Raw genomic sequence first — 17,936 nt, 5'->3', positions numbered from 1 at the left:
TAGTTCTTTCTTTATTTTTATTCATAAATACACTAGTTTTAGGTAAAATACCCTGTTTTATACTTTTCTTGCTTTAACCTTTTATAACTGTCATAATAAAAATTAGCTTTGAACTTAAAGAAACCAAATATTTTTACTTGTCTCAGCGTTATAGGAAAGTTAATCGATTTATTACTAGCGTGTGAAGGGTTAAATTAAAACTAGAAATAAATTATAAAGAACCTTGTTATACAAATATTAAGTAGTTCTCGGATAATTCCCTTCAGGAGACAATTTCATTTATAGGTTGAGTCAATAATAAATGCATAATTCATTAGACTATGAAAATTTGTTCTATTAATTATAAAAAAAGATCTAGATAACAAGTTTTAAAATATTAATAACAACAATATTACAATATAAAAAGGTGGCAATTATTACTAATTTTACCTAAACTAAAAATAAAACACAGTAAAACTTGCGTGCTGCTCATAATGACTATGTATGGTTTACTTCAATACAGTGTTCCTGCTAAGGTATTAAGAGATAAAAAAGAATGACTAGTTTTATTTTGTATTAACTGGTGACAACGCACAGATATTTGTATGTTGATAACCAAGATCAACCAAATAACTGACTTTTTAATGCAGACAAAGCTTGAGGTTAATTCAATTCGAACAAAGTCATATAAACGTAAATTAATATGCCTTTCACCTATTTGGGGTTAGTGCTATAGGAAATACTAACTTAAAAATGTATAATAAGTACGGTTTAATATATATATTGCACATGACAAACTTGCTTAACTCAGTGTATTTTCCCTGATTAACTAAGAAACCAACCTTAAACCACTAAAGTAAGACATCCCCTTAATTTAAGATGTACAAATTATCGTAACTTGTTTCTAACATGATAGTTTATGACATGGTAAATAATAACTAATTTATACTTTAACCCTCCGACTGCCATTCGACGAATATCCATTGTTTATTTTCGTTCTTTAAATGCCAATCAACGGATATCCGTTAATTTGGACAGCCTGCTCAATCTCATGTGTTATAGTACATAAACATTCAAATATTCATGTAATTCATATACTATTGGAAAGAGTTGTTGAACATAGTACTGCTTTTTTTATTGTTCTACGACGGCGGAGTGATTTTAGAATGACGTTACTGTTTTTCGTTCTTGCAGAAAAAATAGTTTCCATCCACGTTTTTGTTTTTGTAAGTGTTTTATAGTTTTTATAAAAAAATATTACTTTTGACTAAATTTGTGTCATTTAGGTTATTATAAAATTTTACAAAACCCAAAAAAATTATTACAATAATTGTTTTTATCATGTAGTATCCCTTTTTAAGGAAACATACAATTTTTTATTTCTACTACCATAACAATTTAAAACTTTAGTTTTTTTCAAATTATTTATTATTACAGTGTTTTCTAGTTTATTGTACATCAAATTATACCAAATATTACAACAATTTATAACTACTTTTAAAAATTTATTTGTTTTTGACCATAACTACTTCTTATACTACTTTCAGTTTTTGCGCTAAAACTAATTTATTTACCTAAAGACTCTTATAAAAGTAAACTAAATGTTTGATCTTTAGGCTATTTTTGGAATTTGAAATTTATATACTGAACTATATTTTAAGGCACAACCCCCCCCCTTTTTACATGCAAATAACAAAAACATTTCCCCACTCGCTGTAAAAAGATCAAATTAAAATATTTACCCTATTTAATTATTAGCATTGTATTTTACTGTCCACTGTGGAAAACAAAATGATACCAAAAACAATGTTTTACAGATTTTTTTAAAATTGCTTAGAAAACTGGGAAAAACGATTTAAGGAAAATACTACAAGTCGGAGGGTTAATGTGGGAAAATTACAAAGATGAACAATATTTTTAAAACTAATAACCAATATGTGCTGTTTCTTAGCAGTATGATCAGATGCTGTAAATACTATAACAAATTATCTGTTAAACGAAACCTATAATGTAATGTTTTAATGCCCAGATTGATACTTAAAAATGTGTAATATAAATTAAAAAATTATTAACGCCCAAAAATATCTTTGTTAAGTGAAATTTAATAGTTTTATTTTCTAATGATTCTTAATCAATTAAAAGTATTGTTTAAATCTCAGTCAATTTACAACTATATTAATAAGTAATAAATACATTACAATAATATGAGTATTTTACACGCCAACTTTTTCAGGTAGCTTTATTTTTGTGATAAGTACTTTTCTTTGGCTTTAAGAAAAACTATACAAATTTTGTGACTTTTTAACAGCTACTTTATTTATTTTCTATTTATAACGTTTTAACAAGAGGTCTGTACGTAAGCATTTCTTCTAGATAAACCATTTTTTCTCAGTTAAGATTTAAATACATAAGCTAGTCAATTTAAATTAGACTGTTGTATCTAGTACTTAAATACTACAATATTCTTTCCTATAAAAAATAAATATAAAATGGAATCGTATGGTACAAAACACTCCCCATCGAACTTTCTTAATAATGTAAAAACACCTTACGTGCACGAATTGGCTTGGCCTCTAGTAACGATTTGTAACAAAACTGGCGGACACGAGAGTGGAGTGGAATGTTCAGAGGATGTCTAGAGGGTTCGGCTGGCCGGTGACCTCGAAGATGGTAGCGGCCAGACGGCGGGAATGTTCCAGCACGCAGGACGATGTTTGCCAAGCCCAAGTGGATGCAGTAGAGCTCATAACATCGGACCTTGGAGGCCGCTAACTTCGGGAAACAAGCTTCAACCAACTTCCTATGAAAGAAAACGTAATCAGCAATAAATACTTGCATAATTAAATAGATGTGACACTAAAAAGTATTGTGGAACTTACAATAAACACAATTCTTAAGTAAAGGAATGAATAGCAAAATTAAATTCAGTCTACGGAGGCAAAAACGAATACAATACAATCGTAATCTCAGGTAACTATCGAAGATTTTGTAAAGCAACAGAGGGAGTTTATTTGTTGGTTCTTTGGTTTAATGATTTTAATCTTCTAAACATTCATTGAAATACTAATTATTTCCCTGCAAAGTACACTTACACCTCACTGAACTATTGGAGTTACTGAATCTTTGAATTTTCAACAGGAGGAAATTTACTTTTAATTTGGTTTTTCTTTCTGAAAGTGAGCTTTTATTTTTTTTAAATTAACAATGTGTTTTACATCATCCATAATTTTCACATCAATGTCTTCTTCAGAATGTGAAAGTAAGATTTACGTGAAAGACCTGAAACGATATGACATTGAAAATTGGCTGCGATCATAGTGATGGTATATGGCAACAATGGGTAGATCTATTTGACTTATGAGAGTTTGGTATGCTACACTTCCCAGAAATTTGCTACCAGCCAAATACGCACTCGGGTGCGGCCTTAAACATGGTCTATTGATATTGCCACTAAAATGACCTTGTAGTTATCCCAGAGAAGACAAACCAACTAGCTTTTGGGAGACGATGTGAAGAAGTCCCAGCAATCCCTGAAGTGAACAGAAACCGCAAGTAAGTCATTGTTGATGAGAGCCTCTCCTGGTCACATATTGACACCCACCTTCCTAAACTTAACTTTTCGCTTCATGTGATAAAGCGTATATCAATAAGTAATACAACTACTGCAAAAGTAGCTTATCACTCTCTGTTTGAAACACACCCTAGATATGGACTAGTGGTGTGGAGAGGAACCTCAGCAAGTAATCTCTAGAGAGTATTGGTGTTGCAAAAGAGGGCTATAAGACCCTTATCAGGGCTAGGCTTCAGGGAAAGTTGAGAAAAGCATTTGTAAGTCTAAAGATCACGACTGTGGTAAAACTCTACATAAAAGAAGTTCTAATGTATGCTGTTGGACATTCTTTGACACAAGGTAGAGATCTTCATGACTAAACACCCGATATAGTACAAGATACCATCTCCCAGCTCACCACTTCTCCCACTATGAGAAGAAACCCTCTTACACTGGCATGAAGCTGCATAACCTACTGCCAGAGAAAATAAGATGTCTCTCCGGAGGAAAATTGAAGAATGCCCTTACTGACTCTACTCAGTGGCTAAGTTCTATGAAAGAAGACCATGAATCACTAAGTAACAATTTTTTTTGTTTAAATTGCCTGACACCACTTCAATACTTAGTGTATTTTGTACTTGCTACAACAATACACACTTGCATGAAAGTTAAAGGGAGTAATTAATTTTTGAAAATTATTTTTTCATTTGAGAAATGAATTATTCTTTTACAGTAATATAATACAGGACTTATATAATAAAACTATATATATATATATATATATATATATATATATATATATATATGTTATCAGTTTATTTTTACCTTTCAAAAATATCCTTTTTAAGATTAAAGATTAGTGTTGTTGTATGAGAGTTTTAAGTTTCATTTTAATGAATTATTTTTCAGTAGTTGTAAATTCTAAGATCTTAGACAACATATTTTGAGGCTTTAAGAGGGTTAAGAAGAGTCGGTGCATTAATTCCCAGGTTTTATTAATGATGTTTAATTTGTTCAGTTAAAGTAAAGTTATCAAACAGCTGAGGATCAGGATTGAGCAAACAGGTTAGCGCAGTGCTTATCTTTAATCTAGGATTTTTTACTCTCAACCTGATCTTAGCTTACCTGATAAGTTACAACTTTCGCATTTATTTTGGGAGAATGATGAGTTTGAGATGAGATGAGTTTGAGTTCCAAGTCGTGATCAAGGTGAGTGGAAAATATTGCTTTTATTTAGATCAGATGTTGAAATTTTCTTTCAATGCTCAGCACGGCTTGAATATTTTGCGCTAATTTCTAATTTTCCCTGCATACCTTAGTACTGTACTTGGAAAAAATAAAATTGAGAATGTTAAGATCGCTCTTGTTTATTTTGTTTCTTTTTTTAAATGAATCTTTGGCATTCCTTCACCTACCAATAAATCTAAAGTTGTAAAACTTTACATCTTACGCTAAAAAGAGTACAATTTTAACAAAGCCAGTGCAAGGATCAACTACTTAATTGTAGAAATAGACATAGCCTAGTTTTTACCTGTAGAAATCCCCACAAATAATCCCAGGCATTGGTAGTGTCTTGACAGCGGTGGAAGGGCAGACCTTGGGTTTTATTGGAGAGCCCTGTATAAAAACCAGTTAAATTTAATATTGGAATTTTACACTACATCATATAAACTATTGAGTAAAACAACACAACAGGCTGGTCTCTCTCTCATATAGTAAAACGTTGTAAAGTTATATTAAACTACTGTTAAATTTTTATGATCTACAGTAACACAGTTCCTTTATGAATGTACCTTCCAGTGCTTGTCCTTAGCTTTTTTAATTATTTTGAAAAGAAGGGATAAGACAAGCTCTCAAGCTGCTGATATCGTTAATTATAATAATACTACAGAATTTCAAAAATTGCAACAAACTGCTGTGGGTGCAAAATTCTTGTGTGTTGAGAGTCAAAATTATAATTAGGAATAAGTGAATGACTACTCATCTTTCAAATCTATCTGATCACATAGATAATTATTCTGTATTTATGCTTATTTGATAAAGAGTAATGTGTTAAAAGTTATAAGCAGTTTTTTTATTTTCGTTTCAGTCAGTGTCTGGAAAGGATGAATGTGTGAAATACAAACAACTGTATTCCCGCGCGCGCCGTACGTGGTGCATTGGGAATGATTAATGTAAACTGTATTCCGTATTGTATTAAAATGAAATAAAGGATTCTTGAACTTGAACTTGAAACAACGTATATGCGGGTAGCTAAGAAGATGCATGGTTCAAATAGAATATGGAACAAAACTCTACGGTAGAATGAAATAACAGGCAAGAAAATTAGGCCCTTGAACACAAAGAAGACAAAATAATACTATAATTTATGCTCACCGTGTTATCCTCAAACCAAAGATAGTAGGCGTAGTTGAAAGTAGTAATCTTTCCACATGACAGCCAAATGTCCATCCTGAAGATGAGTGCGACTGAACTCCACCATACTCCAAATCTGCAGCACATCTGTTATTAATACTACAGATCTGCAGCACATCAGTTATAAATGCTCCAGATCTGCAGCACATCAGTTATAAATACTACGGACCTGCAGCACATCAGTTATAAATACTCCGGATCTGCAGCACATCAGTTATAAATACTACGGACCTGCAGCACATCAGTTATAAATACTCCGGATCTGCAGCACATCAGTTATAAATACTCCAAATCTGCAGCAAATTAGTTATAAATATTCCAGATCTGCAGCACATCAATTATAAATACTCCGGATCTGCAGCACATCAGTTATAAATACTCCCAAATCTGCAGCACATTAGTTATCAATACTCCAGATCTGTAGCACATCAGTTATAAATTCTCCAAATCTGCAGCACATTAGTTATAAATACTCCAGATCTGCAGCACATCAGTTATAAATACTCTGGATTTGCAGTACATCAGTTATAAATACTCAGAATCTGCAGCACATCAGTTATAAATACAAGACACCCAGCAACTCTGACTTGTCCAGTAGTGAACATTTTCCTCACACTACCTTTTTTGTGTGATAGGATGTCATATTTACTGCTACTACTAGAGTATGAGAGATCACTATGTTGTCACTTGCATTGAGAATGCACTGATATGTGCACTAGTAGTATCAACCATTTTCTAAACATTTTCAACCCTTCACAAGCCACTAATAAATCCATTAACTTTCCTATAACGCCAAGACAAGTAGAAAAATGTTTTTTCTTTAAGTTAAAAGCTAATTTTTACTATAACTAAATTATAAAAGGTAAAAAAGTATGAAACAGGGCATTTAACATAAAATTTATATTTATTATAATTTATTAATAAAAATAAAAAAGAACTATTTACAAAATTGTTTATTTAAAATAAAATTTTAATTTCATTGTAAAATATAATAAAATTGAAAAGTTTAACATTGACTATAAAACAAGAATAAATATTTAAAACTACTCACAACACTACCACACGATGAAGAATAATAACGAGAAACGTAACAGACATGCCCGCGAGCATGTGCTCGTGACAACCAAGAAAGCAGTAATACATGCTGCGGATATCTTTGGTTATAGCTCTGTAGGAGACACAGAACTGAAGAGCAGGTGGTCGGAGTTAGACAAAGGGCACTCCCTTCCCGCTGCTGCAGAGAGAAGGTAGTTTATAAATAGGCTACTTCCTTGGCAATCCTGATAAGCACAGAGCGTGCACTTGGCATTTTGAAAGCCTTTTGTGAACTAAAATACTTTCCAAGAAACATAATCTATAACATCGGATATAGCTGTATTTGGCGTTTTGGTCAAAGTGTACCATTCTAATATATCGGTGTACAGCATGGGAAGGGTTAAGACTTGGTATTTAAATTGAAATATTTTCTTAATTTAAATTGTTTTCATCAACTTTTATATAACAGACGGTACTTTGTAATATGTAAAGAGAATTTACTTACTTTCTTTTTAGTGAGAGTCACAGTCTCCTCTGAGGAGAAGTCCAAACTGGGTGCAGTGACTCGGTGATTCGTGCGGTCAATGTACAGAAAGTGTACTAACCCTGGAAACTCCTCCAGGTACTTGTTGATGGTTAATGATGTTCTCGTAACTACGATTAAGGAAAATCAATCATATGGTCATGTTACTTGCATATTAAAAAAAAAAGTTAAATACATAGTTAAATAATCTCTTTGCATTTAAACATTTTTAATTGATAGATATTTTATTTTTAACACAACTTAAAAAAATAAAAGTGTTGCCATTTATATTTTAATATAAAAAATCGATGCCAACCACAACCACCTCTTAAAATTTAATTATCTAAATAAACTCTTACCTAAATGAATTACAGTTAAATATATTTACTCATTAATAGTTTAATTAAATATTCACAGTTAAACAATACTAAGCTAAATCATTGATATTTTGCCAAAAATGACTTTCTCAGAGATAGAGAAAAAGGAGAGTTCAAACACAAGTGACTATAAATAGCAATTATTAACTTTGACTATAAGTCTCAACGTTGTCGATTTTCTTAATTGTAAACTTACCCAGCCTATAATTTTAACATATGTTAAAATTAATTTATGATTTACAAGAAATTAGTTTCCGTTAAATTTGTATTCAATGATTTCATAAAATGTAGAATGGGTTCTTTACAAGACACTCATTGGTATTGCATCCAACTTAAAAGACAAGAATTGCCTAAGAAGGATATGATCCGAGGCTGAAGTTGCGGATGGCCTTGACCTTGAGGAAGGCGGTTGAAGTCGGTAAGCGATGCGCGGACCTGCTGCGTGACCAGCTCCGCCGCCTCTGAGCCCCGCTCGAGTCCTGTGCGGTCTAGACACGTCAGCCGCAGCAGCGTGCGTAACAGGACATGCAGGTTGGCGGACAGCGCATCGATCCCCAGCGCACCCTCCTTTTCTTTTATTACTTCCTGGAATTTCCTGTAAACATTCATTATCAAACTTAAGTATGTATGACAAGCCCAGGAGAATTCACTTCTGGCTGGTTTATACCTTCCAGTTGAAACTTGACTGGAAAGAGTAAAAACGATGTGTCACTTAAATCTGGGCGACCTAATGGGTGTTCAGGTGGGGCACATCACTAACCGCAAATGTCGAGATTCTGGGATGTAATGGTGTGAGAGACTGGGAGCAAGGAGAAGGGCTCTTTTCGGTGATAAACAACCAGGCGACGAACCAGATGCTAGTATCGGGGAAAAGCTTCTTAGCCTAATTAAGGGCACGAAGATAGGCTTACCCCTCTAACATCAAAGGGGCACACAATAAGCTCAGGTTGACGTGTGAGGATCTAGGAATCCACCCCAATATCCCAAAGGAAAAAAAAAAAAAAAAAAAAAAGATGTAATGGTAATTCGATAGGTCTAGTCTACTGCAGTAGATGACTGTTAAGAGTTGGTGGGCTCCCAAGTGTTAAGGGTTGTTGCTAACCTAAACATAAGGGCAGAAGAGTGCTGCCCCCTGCCTTCTTTGACTGCAGAGGCTGGTTCAAAGCTAGCTTCCCATTCTTTCTTTAATGACTGAGATTAGTGCCCTAATTTCTTCCTCATGGATCTTGCCATGAGGCAGCCCCTAATCCCAACCTTACCCATCCAGAATATCCTGTCACTCTGAAAATAGCGCAAAGGTCCTTTTAGGTCTATGTATAATTTCTAAGCTTCTTGTTTTAAGAGAATAAAAACAATATGTATGACCTACTGGCTGATACATTTTGATTTGTTGATAACTAACCTTTTACTGTGTAGGGTTACTTAAGAATTGCAGGTAACAAAAATTTGTCAAACCTATCTTAAACATCAAGCCTTAAAGCTGTAGTACACATTTCTCTCTTTGCAACATGTTTAAAAACTACTTTTATAAATTAATGTAATTTACAGATAAAACAGTTTGTAAAAATAATGAATTAATACTTCATAAATATAACTATAAAGATGTATTTGTAATATTTATAATAATAATAAACTTTATTGTGAACAGAAAATGCACACATTGTATCACAATCGTTCACCTATTCATTCATTCTGACCAATAGACCATTCAGACATACATTATATCACTCACGCCTCTTTCACACAATTTACAAGGCCAGCAAATTTATTTGTTTTGCTGATCTTTGAGAATTTTTGATTTCAATCATCCCAGCGATCCATCATAAACTTGCCAACTGAGTAAAATGCTTTCGAAATCAGAAGGGTTTTCAACTGAGTTTTGAATTGTTTTCCATTTTGATGTTTGATGTGTTCAGGGAGACTATTGATCAATCTGACACCAACCTGGGATGGTAAGTTTCTGAACGCATTTGTCCTGTGCTGTTGGACTCGAAAGTTGTCCCTGCCTCTCGTCTCGTGTTGGTGAACATTTCCTCCCCAAACCAAAGCACACCTCGACACGGAGTAGAGGATCACCTCGAGAATGTAGAGGATCACCTCGAGAATGTAGAGGATCAACTCGAGATTGTAGAGACAAGGCAGAGTCAGAAAGCCCAGCTCCCTAAACGCGTTTCTACACGATTCTCTATTGTTTAAATTCAGAATTACTCTTACGGCTTCTTTTTGGAGCCTGAAGACTCGCTCTAGCTTGTGGTGTGCACAACTGCCCCCAGTGTGATTCTATATCCCAAGTGGGGATAAATAGAATAGAATATATTTTATTGCGTTGACAATATATATTACATTGTATTGCAATAGTCAATAATACCAATTTTTTACGGTATTTATCTTAAAAACTAAATCCATTCACTCGACTTTCCATACAGTTGCACGCAGGCACACATTCATACACATACAAAAAAAACAAAATTCATAATTCGTGGGATCAACCCCCAGGATTGCAACACTGCCGCGAATATCAATCCCAAGTGTGCTCCATAAACTCGCCAACTGAGTAAAAAGCACAAGACACCAGGTAGTGTTTTAATTGGGTTTTAAAATTTTTTTTTGGATTTGTTTCTAAATTTAGTGTTTCAGGGAGATTGTTAATGAATTTGATCCCAGCTTGAGAAGGGAGGCGTTCAAATGCTGCTGTTCTATGCTGTCGGGCTCGAAAGCGCCCCCGAGCTCTTGTCTCGTATTTGTGTATATCACTGCCCTGCGTCAATATACACTGAAATCGACAGTAAAATGAAGTCTCTAAAATATACAAGCTGGGTAGAGTTAGCAAGTTGAGCTCCCTGAAGGCACTTCGACATGACTCTCTGTTGTTCAATTTTGCGATGATTCGAACAGCTTTTTTCTGCAGTCTGAATACTCTTTCCAAGTTTGATATGGCACAACTGCCCCACAGAGAAATTCCGTACGACAGGTATGGAAATATTAATCCATAGTAAGCCATCATTAAGACATCAGACGTACAAAACTTTGATAAATTGCGAAGGACAAAAATTCCAGTTGCCAATTTAGCACATACACTTTCAATGTGAACTTTCCAGGTTAACCCTTTATCTAGGTGTATTCCTAGAAATTTAGCAGAATCAGTTTCTTCCAGAACAATGTTATCCATCATTACTGTTGGGGTTTCATAAGTATTCAACCCACGTAAACAGAAGTTGATGTAATTTGTCTTTTCATGATTAGTTTTTGAGATTATTTACCAGAAAATTTTGAATGCAGGAGTTAAGATCAATGAAGGTTTGAATCTCCAATGTAGTTAGAGAATCAGCCCGGAAACAGAGAGTCGTGTCATCTGCGTATTGAATGATTTTCCCATATAAGGCTGACGCATGGATATTATTCACATAAATCAAGAAAAGGACAGGACCCAAGATTGATCCCTGTGGGACTCCTTGGTATATTCTAATAGTACTTGATACTGCATTCTGGACCTGAACACATTGACTTCTACTGCTCAAGTATGAGTGGAGCCACTGGTGTGCTGTCCCTCGTACACCACAGCCTTCCAGCTTGTGTAGCAATATACCATGATTAACAGTATCAAACGCTTTTGAGAGATCAAGAAAGACACTGAGCGTTCTTTGGTGTGTCTCAAAGCCCTCCACAATAAAGTCTACAAGTTGGGTGATTGCTCCAAAAGTTGATCTTCCTGGTCTGAAACCAAATTGTAGATCAGACAAAATTTTGTGTTTGTCAAGAAAATTAAGAAGTCGGTCCAGGAACAGTTTTTCAAAAATTTTGCTAAAAACAGGTAAAATTGAAATTGGTCGATAGTTATCCGCTAACTTTGGATCGCCTTTTTTGAAAACAGGTACGACTTTTGCCAATTGGAGTGCGGATGGGAATGTGCCAGTTTCAAAAGAAACATTTATGATTTTTGTCAATGGGCTTAATATGTGCTGATAACATTGTTTTATAAGCCACATTGATATGCCATTTATGTCATTGGAAGTTTTAGCTGAAAAACTTCTTACAATACGTCGCACTTCGTCCTCACACACAGGAGTCAGAACCATAGATGAAGCAGGGGTATGTGTGGTGACTGTATCCAGTTCCAATTCACGGTCAGCATCAAGAGAACCAGCCACTGAGGAGAAAAATTTATTAAATTCCAAAGCTATTGCATTTGGATCGGTTAATTTTATCCCATCAGCATCAAGCTGAATGGATTTTGAAGATGCTTTATTTGTTGAGTTTTTTATAATGTTCCAAGCTGTCTTAGAAAAGTTAGATGACTGTTTTAGTTTATTGTTTATTTCGTATGATTTTGCAGCAGTTATTACTTTTTTATAAATTCTTTTGTAGTTTCTATAGAAGGATTTGAATCTATAATCATTAGTGTTCCTGAATATTTCATTATAGAATTTTAATTTATTTCTAGAAATCAGAATTCCAGGTGTTATCCAAGAATTCTTCTGAACTTTACCTTTTGTTTTTATTTTCCTAAGGGGACAGCAAACATTTAAGTGGAACATGAAACAACTGTTGAAGGAGTCGAATATTGTGTCTGCAGAAGTAAAAGAATCTAAAAAAATCCAATTTTCATCTGCCAGACATTTATTTAAAAGATTTATATTATGTGGATGGAAATTTCTCCTTAAAATAATGTTGTGGGATTCTTGGCTCACTGAACATCCACGGATCACCACCTCCTGTGCGTAATGGTCGGATATAGCAGTGTTCAGCACTGACACAGAACTATTGAGTACGTTTGTTATGACATTATCAATGGCAGTGCTCGATGTCGCTGTCACACGAGTTGGCGAGTTCACAGACCAGCTAAGACTAAAAGATTTGAGCAAGTCTCTAAGCTGTTGGGTTTGCTTATCATTCATATTTAAAACATTAATATTGATATCCCCCATTATAACAAAATATTTAAAATTATTGAGGAGATAGTTTAGAAGCCGCTCAAGTCTCTCGAAAAAAACACCAAATTGGCCATTTGGTGATCTGTACAAACCAACTACAGCAATTCTCCCGAGAGAACTCAAGCAGACCTCAACTCCAGCCATCTCAAAATCTAATTCAATTCCTACATTAAACCTCAGTGGCTCAGACTTGATTCGATCTCGAACTAAAATTGCTACTCCACCTCCCTTATAAAATTGACGCTGAAAGGATTGGGCCAGATCAAAGTTAATAATTTTGAAAAAATTTATTGTTTCGTTTGTAAATCCGTGTTCCGAAAACTATGAAAATGTCTTGTTTTAGTTCCTCACATAGAAGAGAAAGTTCATCTAACTTATTTGTTGCAGTTTGAGCATTTTGGTGGACTATGCTGAACGTAGAATTTGTTAACAAAGTTTTATGTCTGTGTTTTACTTTTTGGAAGAGGTTTAAGTTCTGTGTTGCAACTCTGGGGGTGGAACCTGTGTCCCTAAAAAATCATCTGTACAAGTTTTTGTTGTCAAGTTTTGTTATAGTTGTGGTAAGCACTGGCACTGGACTGTCTCTTTCCTCATGTGACTGCAGCACTTCTGATGTAGTTGAGGTGGTGAACTCTGCTTCTCCTCCAGGTATATCAGTGATCCCTTTGACAGCATCCACGTATGTCTCATGGGGAAGTGTAATTAGTTCACTCTCAGTAGCTTGTGGAATGACGTAACCTCGTATATTTTTGGATACATGATTCTTAATTCCAAGACAAATTTGGTTTGAGAGTTTAATTTTACCGCTTGCATTAAAGTGCAGGCCATGTTTGGTATGATCATGCAAGGTATATTTAGTATTTGGAACAATGACAAAGTTGAGGTTATCAAGTTTTGAGACTCTTATGTATTCGATCAGTTTGATATTGGATCTTTTAATAGCATCATTGGTGTTGAACCCCAACTTATCAAATCTATGTGGAATTCCAGGTATAACTACATTGGTTTTACGGGCTACTTGTTTTATTAAATCAAACCGAAAATCTAAATCTGGTGTTCTATTGTTGAAATTGTTTGTTCCTGCTAAGACAATAACATAATTTTATTAAACCATAATACGCCATTTTCAGTACCGTAATTGGGCAGTGCTTTGCCAAATTGCGAAGGGCAAAGATGCCAGACACAACCTTGGCACAGACATTATCCACGTGAACGTCCCAGGTTAGTCCTTGATCTAGGAACATTCCTAGGAATTTTGTTGATTCCGTTTCATCAAGAGGGAGATCATCCACAAACACTGAAGGTCTTGTTTCAGATTCTCGTTTTGCTTAGCGAAACTTTCATGAAATTTGATTTTGATTAATTTGTTTTCGGGTTGATTTCTTTATTCTAAATTTGATTTATTGATATACAAAACGCTGAGCACCTACACACCCAGTTAATGAATGTTACTTACTTTCTCAACTGGTCCCATTTGGAGTGAAGCTGTTTTGTGACGGTTTCAATTTGTGGTGTGTTTTGATTTTTATTTTTTTTTCAAAGAGAGGTCGAATATTCTTTTCATGCTTCCGTCAAGAATTTCCATCACTTTACGGATTCCCTCTTCACCATTTTCGGTAATCTGAATGTTTTGCACCATAAACCAGACCTGCGAAGGCATCGTTTAGTCCCCCGCAGAGTGCCTCGCTGCTAGTCTGCAAAGTGGTAGTACATGATTAGCACAATGTCTTGTTGATGCTGCAAAGTGGTGGTACATAATTAGCACAATGTCTTGTTGATGCTGCAAAGTGGTGGTACAGAATTAGCACAATGTCTTGTTGCTAGCTGCAAAGTGATGTTACATAATTAGCACAGTGTCTGTACCATAAATTAGTTAATTAAATTTCATACAATGTAAATTTCGCAACCTAGTCAGCCAGTATAATATAATATTATTTTACATCCAATGTTCCGGAACTAAATTATTGGGCGGAGTAACTACCTAATTGGCACACGTATGAATATTTTCTTCTAACCCTTTGTAGCAGCCCAACTACGTAACCGATCAGACCTCGCGCGCTTTGTCCGTAAGTAAAATTTATTTTTTCGTATCTTTAAATTAGCCCTTTGATGCCAAACATATAAAAATGAATATAACGTAAAGTAAAGATGTAAATAGTAAAGTAACTTACCCTTGAAGATCTTTTATTTGCTTGATTGAGATAGATAAAGGTTGTGGGGGCGTCGTCCTTTATGGCGACGAGCACGTTGTTATAAATAGTAATTTGTATCATTAAATGGCTAATACCGTCGCGAATTTGTTTTAGGCGAGTTTACGTAGCTGATGTATCTCACGTGTTGTTTGAATAGATGGCTACCACTTCCCAACTTCTACTCCTCTTCTAGAAATAACCGTTCTTAGACTACAGCTTCAATGTCTCGTGCCAAGACGCTGACATCCGGGTTGTGAGTCTACCTATTGCAAAGGGAAGTGAAATATTATTGTTTTGTAAAGTAAAACGTCGTACGCATAATTCAATAGAACATTGGATATTTTAGGCCCACCTAGAAGATATACTTTTTTGGTTATTATATTCTAATTGGCAGCAACGTGGCATTATATAACTTTTCCTTTACCATCCAAAAGTGGTGCTTGTAAGTTTAGTAAATTAAATAGAACTTATAAGTAAACTTTGCATTTCTAGTATTTATTACTACGACCTCAGAAGTCACCACCCCCCATATGTTATCGTCCAACGGTACACAATTATTGCGCGACTCTGCTGTTTAAGTAGGCACATCAAACTTATTGCGCCACTCTGCTATTGAAGTGCCTACTCTGCCATCAACTGGGTGAAACTGAGTGAAAACGCCACAATGCCTGCCATTAAAATAGAATATTTGTCTAAAGATGAGTTGGTATTCGAACTGATATCTAGAGGGGTTAGATTAAATAATGACAGTACAGTAAATGAACTCAGAAAGTCATTAAGACAGTGTTTGAGAAACAATATTTTACCTACTGCTAGTAGCCTATTAAAAATAGACCACAATCAGGAAGTAAAACTTCTCAGTGAAAAAGTGATATTATTAGAACATGGGTGCAGTGAATTGAACAGTGATAGTTTACCTTTAGAAATTACTAAATTTCAAGAAAAATGTAGACATTTAATAAACCGTTTATTTTTTGACAACCAGCTAGAACCAAGTACTGTACATAGTGAAACTTTATCAGCTTTAAAGTGTAGGCTAGTAAATGTTGAACAACACTTGGCTAAAAACTTGCTACCTAAAGTAAACCTAGAACAGCTTAAAGTGTTAGAAGCCAGTTTAAATGAATCGTTTAGAACAAGATGAGGCTATGGAACAGGCAATGAAAGAACAAATAGGCCCTATTTCTGTACAACCACCAACTATATCACAGCCTACTGCCAGTACCCCCACTTTGCCTGTAGTGCCTATTTATAATGCAAACAATGATTGTATTAGTCAACCTATGTCTGGTTTAAATATGTTTAATAAGTTAAACAACCCTGTAGAACATCATTTACAAAATTTTACAGTAACAAATGGTTTAGTAGTACCTGAGCTTATAAACTTTTTGAAAAACTTTGTTAAAACTAAAATGTGAAACTAGCCTATCAGAAAATGAAATTTTAGCATTGTTACCATGTTATGCAAAAGGTCCACTTTTAGCCAAAATAATACAGTGTAAGTCTGTCATGCCAAATGTCAACTATCTACACAGGGAATTAATTAGTGCTTTTATCCCTGTAGGCCTAATTGAAAGACTGAGACTAGATTTAGTTTATAGGCCACAAAGGTTTGATGAGCCACTGTATGAATACATCTATGATATCAAAGAGCTCAGTCAAGTTTTATTGTGTAACATAAGTGAACAGGACTTGGTAACTTGTATAAAAAGAGGTATTAAGCCTACAGATAGAAATAAGTTAATTTTTGAAAACAATCCCATTTGTTTTACAGATTTGGGAAAATTTGTGTGTATAGCTAGTAACAATATAACCTTTAATGATAACTTAAGGGACAATTTAAGTAAGACATATGTTAACAACATGTATCCACCACATGTTGAACCTAGAAATAGTAGGCCTACTGTCAAAAACCCAAAGTTATGTTTCAATATTGTAATAGGCCTGGCCACTTAGCAAAAAACTGTTTTAGGAATCCAAAAAACTAGTTGGTAGGGGAGTGGTATTACACACAACACCTAAAAATATCCCTCCCCGGTTTCAGAAGTTTAAGAATAATAATTTTATAAATAGTAATACAGTAAGAAAAGAAAAACACTATTTTATGAGAGTCTATGGTAAGGTAATTAAAAATTGGAGTAAATTAAACTATAGAAAACCTAATTTAAGACTAAATGTTAGACAGTGTAACAATATGCCTTTAATTGAAGCTATAGTGGGTAAAAATGTAAAAAAACAAACTGCTTATTAGATACTGGTGCTACAAGAGATATAATGAGATAAAAAACAGATGTCTGAGATAATTTCTAAACTTTCTAACTTAGCATCTAAGGATGAGATCAAGACCGTCACTAATGGTATTAAGCATATAAATGACAGTTTACAGGACTTAGCTACAAAAATTGCCGATTTTGAGCCCCGCATCGCAGCTTCCGAAGAGAGGATAGCCAAGTTGGAGCAGAATTTCACTACTTTGTCAGAAACCGGGGCTAAGCTGGACACAATGACTGAAGATATTTTTGCCGAAATAACTGATCGTAACCGCCGTGCTCGGAATATTATTCTATACAACGTTCCTGAGTGCCCAAACTCCGACATCGCTAAAAAGAAGGAACATGACATAAATGTGGTCACTAAAATATTTTTGACTATTGAGCAAGCCCTTCCTGAGTCCTTGGTTCTCTTTCGGTTAAAGGGCAAGGAAAAGAATGCCCGACCGCTGAAAATGATATTGAACAGTGATCATGATGCACGTTTGTTTCTTAAGAACTTTAGTCCTGAAAAGCTCTCACTACTCGATGGTTCGTTCTCGGAAATCACTGTTTCTTGTGATAGAACCAAGAAGGAAAGAGACCACTTAAATTCACTCAGGAAATCACTTCAGGAGCGGATAGATGCTGGTGAGCGGGACCTCACAATTAAATTCATTGATGG

At 34.7% G+C, this 17,936-nt stretch overlaps 1 pseudogene; it reads right to left on the bottom strand.

The window, feature by feature from the left end:
• Positions 1-2,273: 2,273 nt before the first annotated feature.
• Positions 2,274-13,500, bottom strand: LOC124374321 (annotated as a pseudogene).
• Positions 13,501-17,936: the final 4,436 nt, after the last annotated feature.

This window comes from Homalodisca vitripennis, unplaced genomic scaffold (assembly GCF_021130785.1).
Source record: "Homalodisca vitripennis isolate AUS2020 unplaced genomic scaffold, UT_GWSS_2.1 ScUCBcl_7900;HRSCAF=15775, whole genome shotgun sequence".
Lineage (NCBI taxonomy): Eukaryota > Metazoa > Arthropoda > Insecta > Hemiptera > Cicadellidae > Homalodisca > Homalodisca vitripennis.
Note: the sequence above shows the minus strand (reverse complement) of the source record. Positions and strands in the feature narration are given on the sequence as shown.